Source organism: Leuciscus leuciscus (assembly GCF_965113295.1).
Source record: "Leuciscus leuciscus genome assembly, contig: HAP1_SCAFFOLD_390, whole genome shotgun sequence".
Classification (NCBI taxonomy): Eukaryota; Metazoa; Chordata; class Actinopteri; order Cypriniformes; family Leuciscidae; genus Leuciscus; species Leuciscus leuciscus.
The window spans coordinates 47,080-61,505 of NW_028118349.1; the positions used below are offsets into that span (position 1 = coordinate 47,080).

At 35.3% G+C, this 14,426-nt stretch overlaps 1 long non-coding RNA gene across 1 annotated transcript; it reads left to right on the plus strand.

Annotated features, from left to right (window-relative positions):
- The first annotated feature begins 2,446 nt into the window (after positions 1 to 2,446).
- LOC309491629 lies at positions 2,447 to 3,833 on the plus strand. The gene is made up of 3 exons (XR_014203222.1): positions 2,447 to 2,485; positions 2,564 to 2,638; positions 3,651 to 3,833. It is a non-coding gene; the product is annotated as an uncharacterized lncRNA (long non-coding RNA).
- The last annotated feature ends 10,593 nt before the right edge of the window (positions 3,834 to 14,426 follow it).

Genomic DNA, 14,426 nt, shown 5'->3' on the forward strand with positions numbered 1-14,426 from the left:
TTACTTTATGTAGTTTTTGTGTGTATTACTTTATTGGATTGAAATATAATTTAGTTTGTTTTGTTTTAAGAAAAAAAATATAAAACCTCTTATTGTTTGAAAACGCTCATTTCAATATCGTGATAATACCATATATATTCGGTCAAATTCCTAAAAAAAAACAACAATAATAATATTAATGTCCATGGGAAAATGTGGGTCCCATGGCCAAACCAGTTGAGAACTGCTGGTCCAGTATAAGGGACAATTTCAGATACAGCCGTAGTGTCTTAGTGACTGTTCAAAGTCTTGTTTGTTGAATTTTTCCAGTTGTAAATATTGTAAAAAAAAAAAAAAAGAAGAAAAAAAAAAATCAGCTTGCCCATTTATTTGTAATTTTACTTATAATGGCAGTAATTCTGAATTTAATATCTTTGTTACTGTGAAGATGTTTCATTCAAAAGGAATCGATAAAACAAAACTCTTTAATAATTATGTGGCCAAGACACAAACTGAAAAGATATATTGAAGCTCTACAACTATGATGTCACAGAGACATTCTATAGAACTCTCCAGAGCAAAAGTCCCACAAAGACACAATCCTGAGGAGACTTTAATCAGAGTTTGAGGAGAGAAGACTGAATACATTTACAGTCCTGAGAGAACATGGAGAACATAAGAGCAACAGCCTTTGACGTGTTTGATGAAGCACGTTTACTGGGCGAACACACTGACTTGATCATCAAGTCAAATGACAGAGAATTTCAAGTGCACAAGATCATCATGTGTGGCTGCAGCTCCTACTTTAGGTGAGAAGAAGCATTTGAACTGCAATTGTGTGCAAATTACCTAGAAATGATTATAATTATATACATCATTTCCACTGCCAACATTATACGGTTGAAACTGCCTAAGTCCAAATATATAAATGCATGAAAATGAATGAGTGTATTGCCAGAAAAAAGAATGTAACTATGATATCTAGGCAAACACATTCTTGAAATTTTATTCTGGAAGTGGCTATGAATGAAGTTTTACCCAGCATTTCAAATTTAATATAGGAAACTGCATTGGCATCTGCAAGTTGACAGAGGACTTTTCCTCCTGCTCAAAGCTCCGCTGTAAAGCACAGCACTACATCCTGCAGCACTTTGAGGAGGTTCTGCACGTACCTGAGGAGTTCCTGGAGCTCTTCCTGGAACAGCTGGAGGCAGACATGGGGACTTGTGACTTGGTGACTTGGACTCGAGTCGCTATTTTTATGACTTGTGACTTGACTTGACAAAAAATAAAATACTTGAGACTTGACTCGGACTTGGAAGTTAAAGACTCGGGACTTGACATGACTTGAGACACGATGACTTGAATGACTTGAGTGTTAATCACATCATGTTTTCAGTTTGAATATAAAATATAGAAATTATTTTTAAAAATCAAGTTGATTACCCAGCTGGAGCGCAGGCTGAGAATAGCGTTGTCATGACTGGATCATGAAACTATCATCAGTCATGCCCTCTCGTACCTTACGCACACCACGCCCACTTAGATCAGATATCACATCAACATGTCAGCCGGAGGGGTACCGAGGGTCATCGCTTTCGGCTTCAAGAATTGTTCACAAGATGGCAAAAGACGAACAGCGCTTTGCAAGGCATGCAACATTAACAGCCATTCTGCCCAGTAAGTGCTTGTCAATTTGTTAATGTTATCTGGTTAGTTGGTAGTTAGCTAATGTAATAATAGCTAAAGTAGCCATAAGGTTTTATCAGCGATTTCAGGCCCAAAAAAGGCCCAAATATAAATGATCACATTCATCTAATCTTTCCTAACGATGAGTGAGTGTGTGTGTGTGTGTGTGTGTGTGTGTGTGTGTGTGTGTGTGTGTGTGTGAGAGAGAGAGAGAGAGAGAGAGAGAGAGAGAGAGAGAGAGAGAGAGAGAGAGAGAGAGAGAGAGAGAGAGAGAGAGAGTGAGAGTGAGTGTGTGTGAGAGAGAGGAGAAATGTAACAAAGTTTAATGTTGTAAGTAAACTGTGTTTGAAAGAGAGAGAGGGAGGTGTTCAGAGAGGAGTCTGTTGGATGTTAAGCTGTTATTTGTTTTATGGACTCCTATGGAATTAATTTTGATCCAATAATAATGAACGTAACTTTTCAAGAAACTAATGAAAATATAAATTGAAACTGAATAAAATATCTTTGAAACTGAAAAAGAATAAATCGCAGGCAAATTTTTTTACTTCGTTTTTAATACACTGCATGTTTTGCTAACAATTTCTCATATTTCGTTCGCTGATCTGAACTTACAAATGCGCTTCCAGAGATTTCATTTACGCTTCTGTATTTTTCGTTTACGCTCCCAGAGTTTTCGTTTGCTGTTCTGACACATTTCTCTCGTGGGGGCGGGGCTAGTAGCAGTGTGCTCTTATTGGCTACTGAGTTTTTGATTGACAGCTTCTTCACCTGGAAGTGAAGACGTCAGTGCTGTGTTTATGTGTGGATGTGAGCCTCTGTAAGCGCAGCTTTCTATTTCATTTTATATCTGTATTTTTTTGCTGCTACACTATATTTTTTAGATGATTTCTTATAGAAGGAATAGTACAGACGAATGATATCATTATCATTAGCCATCGTCGCTATAAGGTTACTGGATAGCCTACTCGTGGTAAGTCAGATTTATTTATTTTTAATCAATACTATAGCCTACTAATACTATTTATAATACAGTACTGGCTTTTTTCAGGTGAGAGCCCATAACATTATACAGCTGTGTTGTCTTGATTTAACTTAGCCCAATCATTACATGACTTGTTTATCTACATTCGGTTACAGTCTTCGATTATATCATATTTCCCCCCAGCCACCCCAAACAACATTGTGCTAGAGTACTGTACAGTATATGTACTGTAGCCTACAGTACAAAAAGTACTGTATCAGTCAATGATGCCATTGGACCAGAGCGCTGTCAATCACTGCCTGATTCAACTTTGGCAATGTAAAGCCTTTTTTTTACCATGCCAATAAAGCTATTTAAACCTGAATTTCTCAATTGCTGATTAATTTGCGATGCAGAGTTTTTGAAAGAGGAGAGAAACGACTTGACCACAGAACACGTCACAGTTCATAATAATAAACACTCAATTATTTTGAAGTATCTTGAAAATTATTTAATTATTTTGAAATAATTTATTCTGATTACTTTTGTGTGATAAAGATGACTGATAGATAAAGCTATTATATGTAGCTAGTATGAGTAAATGCTTTTTCTGTGTCAATATTTGACTAATAATAATGCCAAAAATTGCACTTCAAATGAACATTTCTGAGATTTTTTTTTAATCTTTAAAAGTCTTTAATAATAAATATATGTCCAAATTAAAACCTTAATACATGCAAGTAATTATGACTGAAAACATCCAGCAACTGGGGAATACACAGCCATGGATATATGTTTATAGGGGTATACAGCCATCTACTGGTTACACAACAGTATTACATATGATAAATGCTTCATGACTCCCGAGGTAAATATTTAAGCTAGTACTGTAAAATCCCTTAAAACATTTATATAATTTGTTTGGAAAAAATATTGTACATCTGCAACTTGTTACTGTATGTGGGGGTTCAAAGTAGTTTGTATTGTTAGATTATAATTAATTTCCTCTCTCATTTTCCAGGAGTGGAGCAACTTTTCCATAAACAAAATTCTGATGCTGACACAGAGGATGGAGTGATAGTACCAGAGATGTCCCTATCAGACAATAATCTTACTTTGTTCAGACACATCACCTTTGAATGACTGGGATCTTGATCTTCAGACACCTTGCACTTTATTCTTATTAGTCTATGCTGATCTTGGATTAGCATATGTTGAAGATTTTATTATTTAGAAAATAAGTAATTTAACTGTTTTTTGTACACTATTATTTCCTTTCTGTCTGTGTATGTCTTTGGGTGACTTTGGAACCTAAGAGCTGTGTGGTTACAGCAGAGAATTCTATTTCAGTAAAGTCACATGGTACAAAACTATTTCTCAAAATACCTATAGAATGTATTACCATATTTGGGAGAAGGATGTAGGTATATACGTTTGCTGGACAATCTCTCTGCAGGGGTCTTTCTGCGGGAGGGGCTCTTTCTGCGGAGGGTCTCTCGGCTTTGTTTGTTAATAAAGTCTAATATTTCTGGTATCGAAAATCTCTGAAGTCATTTCCCTGAAAAGAAATAATTAAACCACAACAAATGGCGACCCCAGATGGGACGTGGCTCAGGAGCTGAAGAAGCCACGAAGGGATCGCTGGTGACTGACACAGACAACAGTGGCCGCTGTACTTTGAGGTGAGCAGTTTTGCTTTTGAATAAGGTATGTGTTAGTCACCAGTGGCCCGGATGTGGTAAGAAAAAGCTTCTCCAAATTTAAAGAACTTAAAAAGTGATGTTTGATATCAGAAATAATTGCATGCATTGTCTTTGTAAATGTCAAGTAGTTGGTAATAGTGGGGGAGCTCCCGATAGTGTTTGCCAGTACTTGTTTAATCCTGAGTGGATTCTATAACTACTAGGGATGCTGATTTAGCGCTAAGAGTTTTGACGTACGTACGTAAAGTCCTGTGTTTGTTCAATCAAGAGGGCCTTGAAGGATGATGAGCAAAAAGCATGCACACAGAGGGTTTGAGTTTATTGATAAGGATATCAATTATTGATTTGTGGGTTCTTGTAAGTGGGCCTTGATGGATACAAGAATAGCATGAACACAGAAGAAGTTTTGTCTTACTTGTCAAGTGGGCCTTGATGGATGACAAGCGTACTGATATAAGGATATCAGTTATTGATGTTTTATACCTGTAAGTGGGCATTGATTGATACAGGTGTAGTTTAGCTTAAATAGATGGTTGATCTGCAGACATTTGTAAGAGGGCCTTGAAGGATACAAATGAGCATGATTGCAGATTTAGTCAATTTCCGGGTACCTTATTACTCTAATAAGAGTTTGCTCAGGGGAATTAAGATCATATATGACTCTGTTGTGTTGAGGAAGTGAATCACAGAGGTTTATGGAATAGGATAGTTAAAAGTGTAATATTTTAATGTATTGTTCAGATCTGACAGAGTAGAGAAAAAAAAAGTGTGTGAGATCATGTTGGTGTGCCTGTAGGATCCTGTGACTGTGCCTGTGGTTGAAAATAAGTGACCTCTGACCCTGGTTGCTTGAAGGGACAGAGAACGTGTGAATGACCAGTGAATGAAAGGGATGTTAAATGGTGTGTATTAAAAAAGAAAAGTAAGGGAAAACAATTGTTCCAAGATATTAACTATAAAGAATATTATATAAAACAAGTTAACATAATAAGATTTATGTTTAATCAATAAATGTAATGATATATTAATAGATGAATATAAATAAGATTGCACGTGCTTAATATATTATATATTATATCAGAAGACGTCTAAAATTTGTATCTCATTATCCCTGAAGACAGAGTGGAAAAAGTATTCCATTGCAGATTAATAAGTTTGTGTTAAGAGAAAAATAACTGGTGCAGTGCTGAAGGTTAACAAGATTGAGTGACCAAGTTTCAAAAGTCATGAATACTTCAGAAGTTGATGAGAGTAAATAATAAGAGGAATTCCTTGATGTTTGTTGAGAAACATACTAGATTATTGTGAACACTGCATGCAAATATAGAAGAAAGATTGAAGTCTAATTTTATGATAGGGAACATTATTCAATTGTATTATTCTCAGATCATCAGAGTTATTGCTGATATAGAAAAACAGAACTAGCTTGCTTTTTCCTGCAATGAAGAACTGCTTTACTAATAGAATTGGGGAAATGCTATTGTCAACCAGTGAGATTTTTTATATAAAAAGGAATAGTGAAAAGATGCAGGTTAAAAAGTGGAATGTGATAAAGAACTAATAGCTTATATGTGAAAGTTCAATTTGATTCATGCAGATCTCTGAGTGTTCAAATTGCAGATGGCTTCAGTGTCCGGTGGAAGCAACAAGAGGGCAAAGGGCAAAGACACGAATGCAGAGAGAAGAACAGAGAGTGGGTGAGGGGTTCTCAGCTCCCCTCCTGAAGTTGACCAATCAAAAAGACTCAGAAAGACTGAATTAATATGGGAAAAGGTGAAACTTTCACTTGAGACTTTTCCTGAGGACAAAGAGAAATACTGAGATGCAAAACTGGCAGGATCGATAAAAAGCCCAAACTAAGAAGAGGCAGAGAAACAACAGAGCCTATTCTCCACTCTGCAATGGCCTTTGAGTGACGGCTGGCAAAATATGCAGAGCGACAGCCAAGCTAAAAACAGAAGAACAGACCCTTACGACACGACAGGTGTGACAAACCTTATGAACACTCTAGAGACTGCTTCAAATTTGGTTAATTATTATATTAACATTATTCATTCTGATTATTCACTGGTCTCATAGCAATTCTTTATATTCTCTGCTAAACTAACCCTCTCTGCTTTTTCAGTAGGTACAAGTCCAGCTCTATAAGAAAAAGAAAATACAGAGAAGTGGGTGCTCAACTCACAAAATAGTTAAAACTGAGGCTGGATTTGGTATAGTGAGGGCTATTATATTAGACATATAGGGCAAAGAAAAAGATAGACACAAAATGTCAAAGAATTATTATTTTTGTTTGCAAAACCATGATACTGGTCACTCCATCTTGTTTTAATAATTTTCTAGAGATAGATTGGAGAAGGAAAAATAACTCCAAAAGTCCAAAAAAAATTATGAAATCAAAAATGCTGTCAAAACTGGGATAATGAGATGGAAATGTTGTTGGCCATGGATCCAAGATTAGGTAGAGATCTCCAATTTTCTTCTTAAAGTAGCTCATGAGCAAAAAAAAAAAAAAAAAAAAAAAAAAAAAAAGAATATGAAAAAGTAGACCAAACAAATGAAAGAAAAAATGCATTTGAGAAATTACAATTGGCGGTCTTACTCTCAACTGCACCATACTAAGGCCTATTATTCTGAAATATTTAATCTATTAGTTTGAAAAAAGAAAAAGAAAAAAGGGTTTATAACAACGGTGGTAAACTAAACGTTAAGATCACTGACACTTCTGAATAGTGTTTGCGTAGCTGTGTGTGACATTGTCCGTCAGACCTTTGGAATTCCACAGCTAAATTTACAAGTTCCGCATTTAGAGCACAACCTGCGAAAGAAGAATGTGTGCTGGCCAATGAGTGACTGAGTATGAATGAGTGAGAGATGGTGTACACCAAGGCAAATCAATTATTTTGCCTACAGCTGTATCTAATTTTGATATGTGGGCCCACAGGGCATATTCTGCCCAATAATGACCATGGATGGATTTGGTTAATTTCCTGGTCGAAACTGTAGTGACAATAGAAAAGAAAAGAAAACAGTACTGCATTTTGCGCAGCGCCTAACACATCTGACTTTCCTTTCAGAATATGAAGGAGCATAACACATCTGAGTTTCTTTTCAGAATATCATGAAGGAGCTTACGTTTTGTCAAAAGTATGAAATATTGTTGTGTAACTTTTTTCTTGTTGCAAAGTGGGTTGAGTGTTGTCTAAGATGCCTGATAAATAGTGTGCTAACAGTGGGACTTAAAACAATTAGATAACTGAGCTGAATTGACTAATTGTAAAAAGTAATATAGGGGTTAAGACCCCCAAAAGGGGACAGAACACCACTCAGCCCACATGATCATTTTACAAGTGACAGCAAGAAGGACAATGGAGCAGATGAGCAGATGATTTAATATGTTGTTGTCACTAACTGAACTAACAGAAATAATGAAGGTTTCATTCACAGATGAGAACAGTTCAATTCCAGGAAGGTTACTAAGACGATTCAAACAAAAAGAACCAGTGACTGCTTTGTCATCTCAGAAGAGCATTGATCAGCAAACTGACATTTGAGTCCATACCTCTCAACTTAAAATACACCAACAAGCCTCTACTCTCCACAACAGGAAGTGAGGGATCAAGGGCTCGTGCTAGTAACAGCCTCCCTCGCCGTCGAGGGAAAGCCCATTGCAACGGCTCGTAAAGAGTCACCCTGGTGAAACTGAATGATCAACATGAATGGAAAAAGAAGACAAACGACAAGAAGAACTTTAAATGAAAATTTGCAGAATGTGGAAAGCTCACAAAAAATTGTGCAAAGAAAAGAGAATCAACAGAGATGAGTACAAGTTCAAAGTCAACATCAACCAAACTTTATTTTAAGGTAATGTTAAAGCCCTTGAATATACTAGTAGCAACTTAATAATAACCCCACCAGAAGGAAAAATATTGAATTAAAGAATATATCAAAAACAACATAGAAAAGAAATTATAAATGATTTAAAAAGAAACAAAATAATGAATAAGCGACTAATTCAAGTAATTGTCATAACATAGTGAGAATTAAGACAAGTCATGAAGGAAAATACAACTAGAACTAAATGACATTTAAAAAAAAATAAAAAAAATAAAAAAAAATAATCATAAATGGTAGGCCTACTCCAATGTAATTTGTCAATACAGGAGTATAAGTAATTAATTTAAGGCTACAGTTGAAAATTAAAGAAAAGATTAACACTGGCTATTAACAAACATTTGATTTCAATTTAAGTTATAAGATTATGATTTGATTCAATATGCTATTGAATAATTAAATGTATTTTAAATGGTGCTAATAGAACGACCACCTCAGTTGTAAGTTGTTCAAATTCAATAACAAACAGGCCTTATGAACAATTTATATGGTACCAGAGGGGGGTAAGAATGACAGGTTATTGCACAAAAACATACTTTTGAATATTCTCAATCCAAATGCGCATGGTTTTCACCAAGTGCGCAAGGGGGGAGTAAAGAGGGATTAAGAATAAGAATTAAAGGAAAATTAAATAAAAGGCATTTCTGGCAATTTCTGACTGACTGTACACATATGAAATTTGTGCCAAAAATAAAGGTAAAAAAGGAACAGTGACACAAATAGGCCATATATCAGTACCAGAAGGACTAATAAAACACCTAATGGATTATATGAACAAGATAGAGAAAGGTAAAGGCAATGAGATCAGCAGAGGAGGGTCAGGAGAAGTAATTAAATATTCCCAGAGAAGTATTCCTTAGATTTTAAATTCTATCAGAAATAAGTTTAGATAATGGGACAGCAGTCATTCCAGAGAAATTGAAGATTAAAATTATTTGTGTGCAGAAACTTAAATTATAGAAAGGAAGTTTTAAGTTATAATGCTTTATGTTTGAAATGATTAAGATTAAAATTAGATATACAGAAAAATAAATGTACGTACAATGAATATGTAAGATAGTATAAAAAGTTATTTTCGAGAGTTATTTTTTCTAATTGTCTAATGAGTTTATTGAATGACTTTTATGAAGTAAATGTAACATTGCTCTTAAAGCTTTCTTAGTTTGAGTGATTACATGTGACATAATTAAGTTTATTCATGATAGTTCATTTAGAAATTAGTAGAAAGGAAGAAAAGGTATTCAGTTAAGGTATGCTTGAACTGAGGAGTTAAAATGAGAAGAAGCTGCAACACGTGAGATTAAACATTTTATTTATTGTTTAAATTTGGTAATAAAGTAGACAGAATTTGAAATGTAAAACGTTATAACGAAGCATATTGCGATTTAATGGATAGAAGGTGCACTACAATGTTATGTTTGTTTAATCAACTAAAAATGACTGACTAAAAGATTGATTCTTCAAATTTAAGAATTGATATTCCTTCATAAAAATAAGAAGCGAATAAAAATGAGAGGAAGTAATTTTTCCCCAGCCCTATTTTAAATCAAAGTTGATATGGATTATGCAAAATGAAAAAGCAAACTAAACCAATGATTCTACTATAATCAGCAGAGATTTATTATAATGATTTGCCTTTATTATAATGAAAACAATTACATGAAAAAAGTAGAATGACTTATGTTTGGAGAAAAAATAGTAAATACGATTGAGTCAAAAAGTTAAGGAAAACTTGATTTAAAGATTAAGGATTCTGAAGTTGTAATATTGAAAGGGGGTTATTATTCTGTTGTGTACTTTCCATATTAAGAAGATAATGGAGAGGGCAACTAAATCATTTATTATTGAGGATGAAGAAGATAATGAATAAGCCAGATCCTGGGTGTCTGGGTCGAAGAGGATATCTACATTGCAAGAAGAACTTTTAATTGCATAAGGGATTTTTATGTTTGACATATTATACATAACTGTGACAATAACAGACAATGCTGAACCAATTTCATCAACACACTTGTAACAATGTTTGATGTTTGATTAGGGAGGATTCGAGTCTTTTACTTTCTCCATTGAAAGAAAGAAAAACAACTGAAAGAAAGAAGAATGTATGGAGAAAGATGTTTGGCTCGATTGCTCCTCCAGGAGTGTGGTGGCATAATTTCAGTCATTGAAAATAAGAATGAGTGACTTAATTTAGTCACTAAGGTAGTATAATGGAGGGGACTGGATTTTGAAACTACACTCTGGAAAACGATAGTGAATGTGGGGCTTAGATAAGCCCCAGAGGAGGGAATGTTGAAGATTTTATTATTTAGAAAATAAGTAATTTAACTGTTTTTTGTACACTATTATTTCCTTTCTGTCTGTGTATGTCTTTGGGTGACTTTGGAACCTAAGAGCTGTGTGGTTACAGCAGAGAATTCTATTTCAGTAAAGTCACATGGTACAAAACTATTTCTCAAAATACCTATAGAATGTATTACCATATTTGGGAGAAGGATGTAGGTATATACGTTTGCTGGACAATCTCTCTGCAGGGGTCTTTCTGCGGGAGGGGCTCTTTCTGCGGAGGGTCTCTCGGCTTTGTTTGTTAATAAAGTCTAATATTTCTGGTATCGAAAATCTCTGAAGTCATTTCCCTGAAAAGAAATAATTAAACCACAACACATACCAACAGCATATGAATGTTAAGGGCATAGTTCACCCAAAAATACAATTCTCACTTATTTTACTCACCCTCATGCTGTCCCAGATGCATTTTACTTTCTTTCTACAGATAAACACGAATTAAGATTATAAGGAAAGTAATCCATCTCGGTGAGTCCTAAAGACGCTTTAAAAACCACACACAGTGAGCGTGACGGTAATCCATACGACCTCAGTGAATGAATCAATGCCTTCTGAAGTCAAACAATAGGCTAGATAAAAGAAATACTAATAATGTAAACTGTTTTAACTATTAAAAATCACTTCCGACCAACTGTCTTGCGTACATGGGTTACAATCCACTTGTATTATGGACTCACAGAGATGGATTATTTCCTTAAAAATCTTTGTCTATGTTTATGTGAAGAAGAAAGTCATATACATCTGGGATGGCATGAAGGAGTAAATGATGAGAGAATTCAAATTTTTTGGGTGGACTATCCTTGTACTGCTTGTATCCAGTCACTGCTATGTTACTTGAACTGCAACAGGAACTGCTCAAAGAATCATTGCAACATTTAAAATGTATATGAATTTTTAAAATGTATTCTGTATTTGTAATTTTTCATTTTGTATTGTAATGTATATGAGAATACTGTACATGTAGGCCTATATTATGCAGTTAATGTTTTGTGAATTCTGGTCTTTCCTGTCACAACATAATTGCATCCAAGACCTTCACTTCGATACTTGTGTATATGCTTTAGTGACAATAAAGAATGTAAATTTAATTGAATTCATATTTTCAATTACATTAATTTAACTGGTTGTATAAGTCACAATTGAAATGGTTGATGATTGTTAAAATATATTTACAATTTTAAATCTTAGAAGGTAGTATTAATTAAATGAAATAACTAAATACAATTATCAGTTAAAAAAAATGGCAACAAGAACATTCTTTGTGTGACATATGTAATGAAATGCCCTCTGAGGTTTGTATCATCTGACAGCAGGCCACGATTGTAATTTTCATATTGTTTAAATTCCTCTTATTTAAGTGATAATTAATTTTGATGGTGTAAATGTATATCATGCTAACAATGAGTAGTGTGATGGCCATGGTTGCCAACCTTGATTAGCATTACCTGAAGTGAAACTTTCTTGACGGCTGAATATATCACACACGTTTGCTAGTATTCTCTTTAAATTGTAACAGCTCAACCTAATCAGAGCCTAACATGCAAAAGAATCATCAGGAATAAACAAATATTCTCCGAAAACATTGGACACTATACAATATTTGAAGTATTATATACAGTACTTTAATGTAATATTACACCTGAATAGACTGAATAGATCTTTTGTGCTCCTAAAAGCTTCTGTCGACAAAGTAGTAGCAGCAGGTAAATACAGATAAAATTAAAAAACAAACCTAACTTAATATCATTAAAATGAAATAGAAAGCAGCGCTTACAGACGCTCAAATCCACACATAAACACACTGACGTCTTCACTTCCAGGTGAAGAAGCTGTCAATAAAAACCTCAGTAGCCAATAAGAACACACTGCTACTAGCCCCGCCCCCACGAGAGAAACGTGTCAGAACAGCAAACGAAAACTCTGGGAGCGTAAACGAAAACTTCAGAAGCGTAAATGAAATCTCTGGAAGCGCATTTGTAAGTTCAGATCAGCGAACGAAATATGAGAAATTGTTAGCAAAACATGCAGTGTATTAAAAACGAAGTCAAAAAAATTTGCCTGCGATTTATTCTTTTTCAATTTCAAAGATATTTTATTCAGTTTCAATTTATATTTTAATTAGTTTCTTGAAAAGCTACGTTCATTATTATTGGAACAAAATTAATTCCATAGACTCAATGTTGACAATTTAAAACATTTCAAACACTGTTGGCAGAAGTGAAAAATAAATAATTTTATGAAGTTACAATTTTGTTTGATTCCATGATGTATTTTACTGAACATGAGTATTTACAATGCAAATCCAAATTATTGTAATTTACTGACAGTCAGGCTACTTATATCTTGTCTTTTCACTTCATTAAGATCAGATTCTGCAGGTAAAATTACAATAATAAGGTGACTTGACTTGGACTTGACTTGACCTACTACAGGACTTGACTTGACTTGACATAGCCTGTGACTTGACTTGACTTGACTTGCCCAAGAAAAAAATACTTGGGACTAACTTGAGACTTGAAGGTTAAGACTTGAGACTTACTTGAGACTTACACATGTGTGACTTGGTCCCATCTCTGTGAAAATCCTGTCATCATTTACTCACCCTCAAGTTGTTCCAATCCTGTAGGGTTTCTCTGTCCTGCTGAACACAACATAAGATATTTGGAAGAGTATCGGTAACCAAACAGTTGATTGACCCCACTGACATCCATCATATTTTTTACCCCCATACTATGGAGGTCAATGGGGTCCATCAACTGTTTGGTTACCGATACTCTTCAAAATATCTTATTTTGTGTTCAGCAGGAGAAAGAAACTCATACAGGGCCATGAACTATTTGTTTGGGTGAACTATTCCTTTAAAAGTACTAAACTGAAAGAAGGTCATGTGTGTTTTGGTGATTAAACCAAATGTTCCGTTACATATTACAATCATCTTGTGTTTTGAAACATTGATTATGTGGACTGAAAATGGGCACAACTGTAATGAAAGCATGGGATCAGGTTTTGAAAGAATGACTTTCGTTCCTGACGCGCAGACTCAAACCGAGCTTGACGACGTAGATGTGACGTGAGCAACCCGTCTGTCTTCTAGTGGCTGTGGCATGAGAAATCGGAATCATTCCCTTCCGAATCTTGCAGAGACGGAGAGCGTGAGTAGGAGGTATCCACGAGCTAGGAGCAGGAGAAACTTTTGCTAGGTATTCTGATTAATTATTTTGTCATTTTGCCTCCATGTCCCCCCGATTGCCCGCGAGCTTCTCCTCCTGTCCATACGGTAATCTCTCTACTGTGCGACAGAGAGTCGCGTGGTTATGACGCAATCTTTAGCCTACTTTTACAAAAACTGCTTCTACCGGGCCATAACATAAGCTACAAGGTAATGGAGCATTTTATACATTGTTGTGTTTCTTTAGAAATAAATAATGGACAAATGGAGTCTTTAAACGCCTCAGATGTGAAGTTATTCGCTGTCAAAGTGACGCCAAAATGAATGGGAGTCAATGGGATGCTATAACAGCAGCTGAAGTTCTGCTACAAGATGGTGGCACGCGGCCGGCTTCAACTTCTGGTCGACTTCCTTCCCGCTTGGTGTCCACACAAGACATTTTTAAGTGTTGCCTTGGGCCCAGTTTACACGTACATGGTTATTTTGAAAAACGGAGACATTTCCCTTCGTTTGCACCCTTCGTTTACACGCAAATGGAGAATTCGCCTCTGAAACCGATTCTTTCTAAAAACTCCGGCCAGAGTGGAGATTTTGAAAATCTTCGTTTGCATGTAAACTGAGACAAACGGATGTTTAGGCAGCCAACGTCACAGTATGCGCCAGAGCTCGCACCTACGCCAAAAGT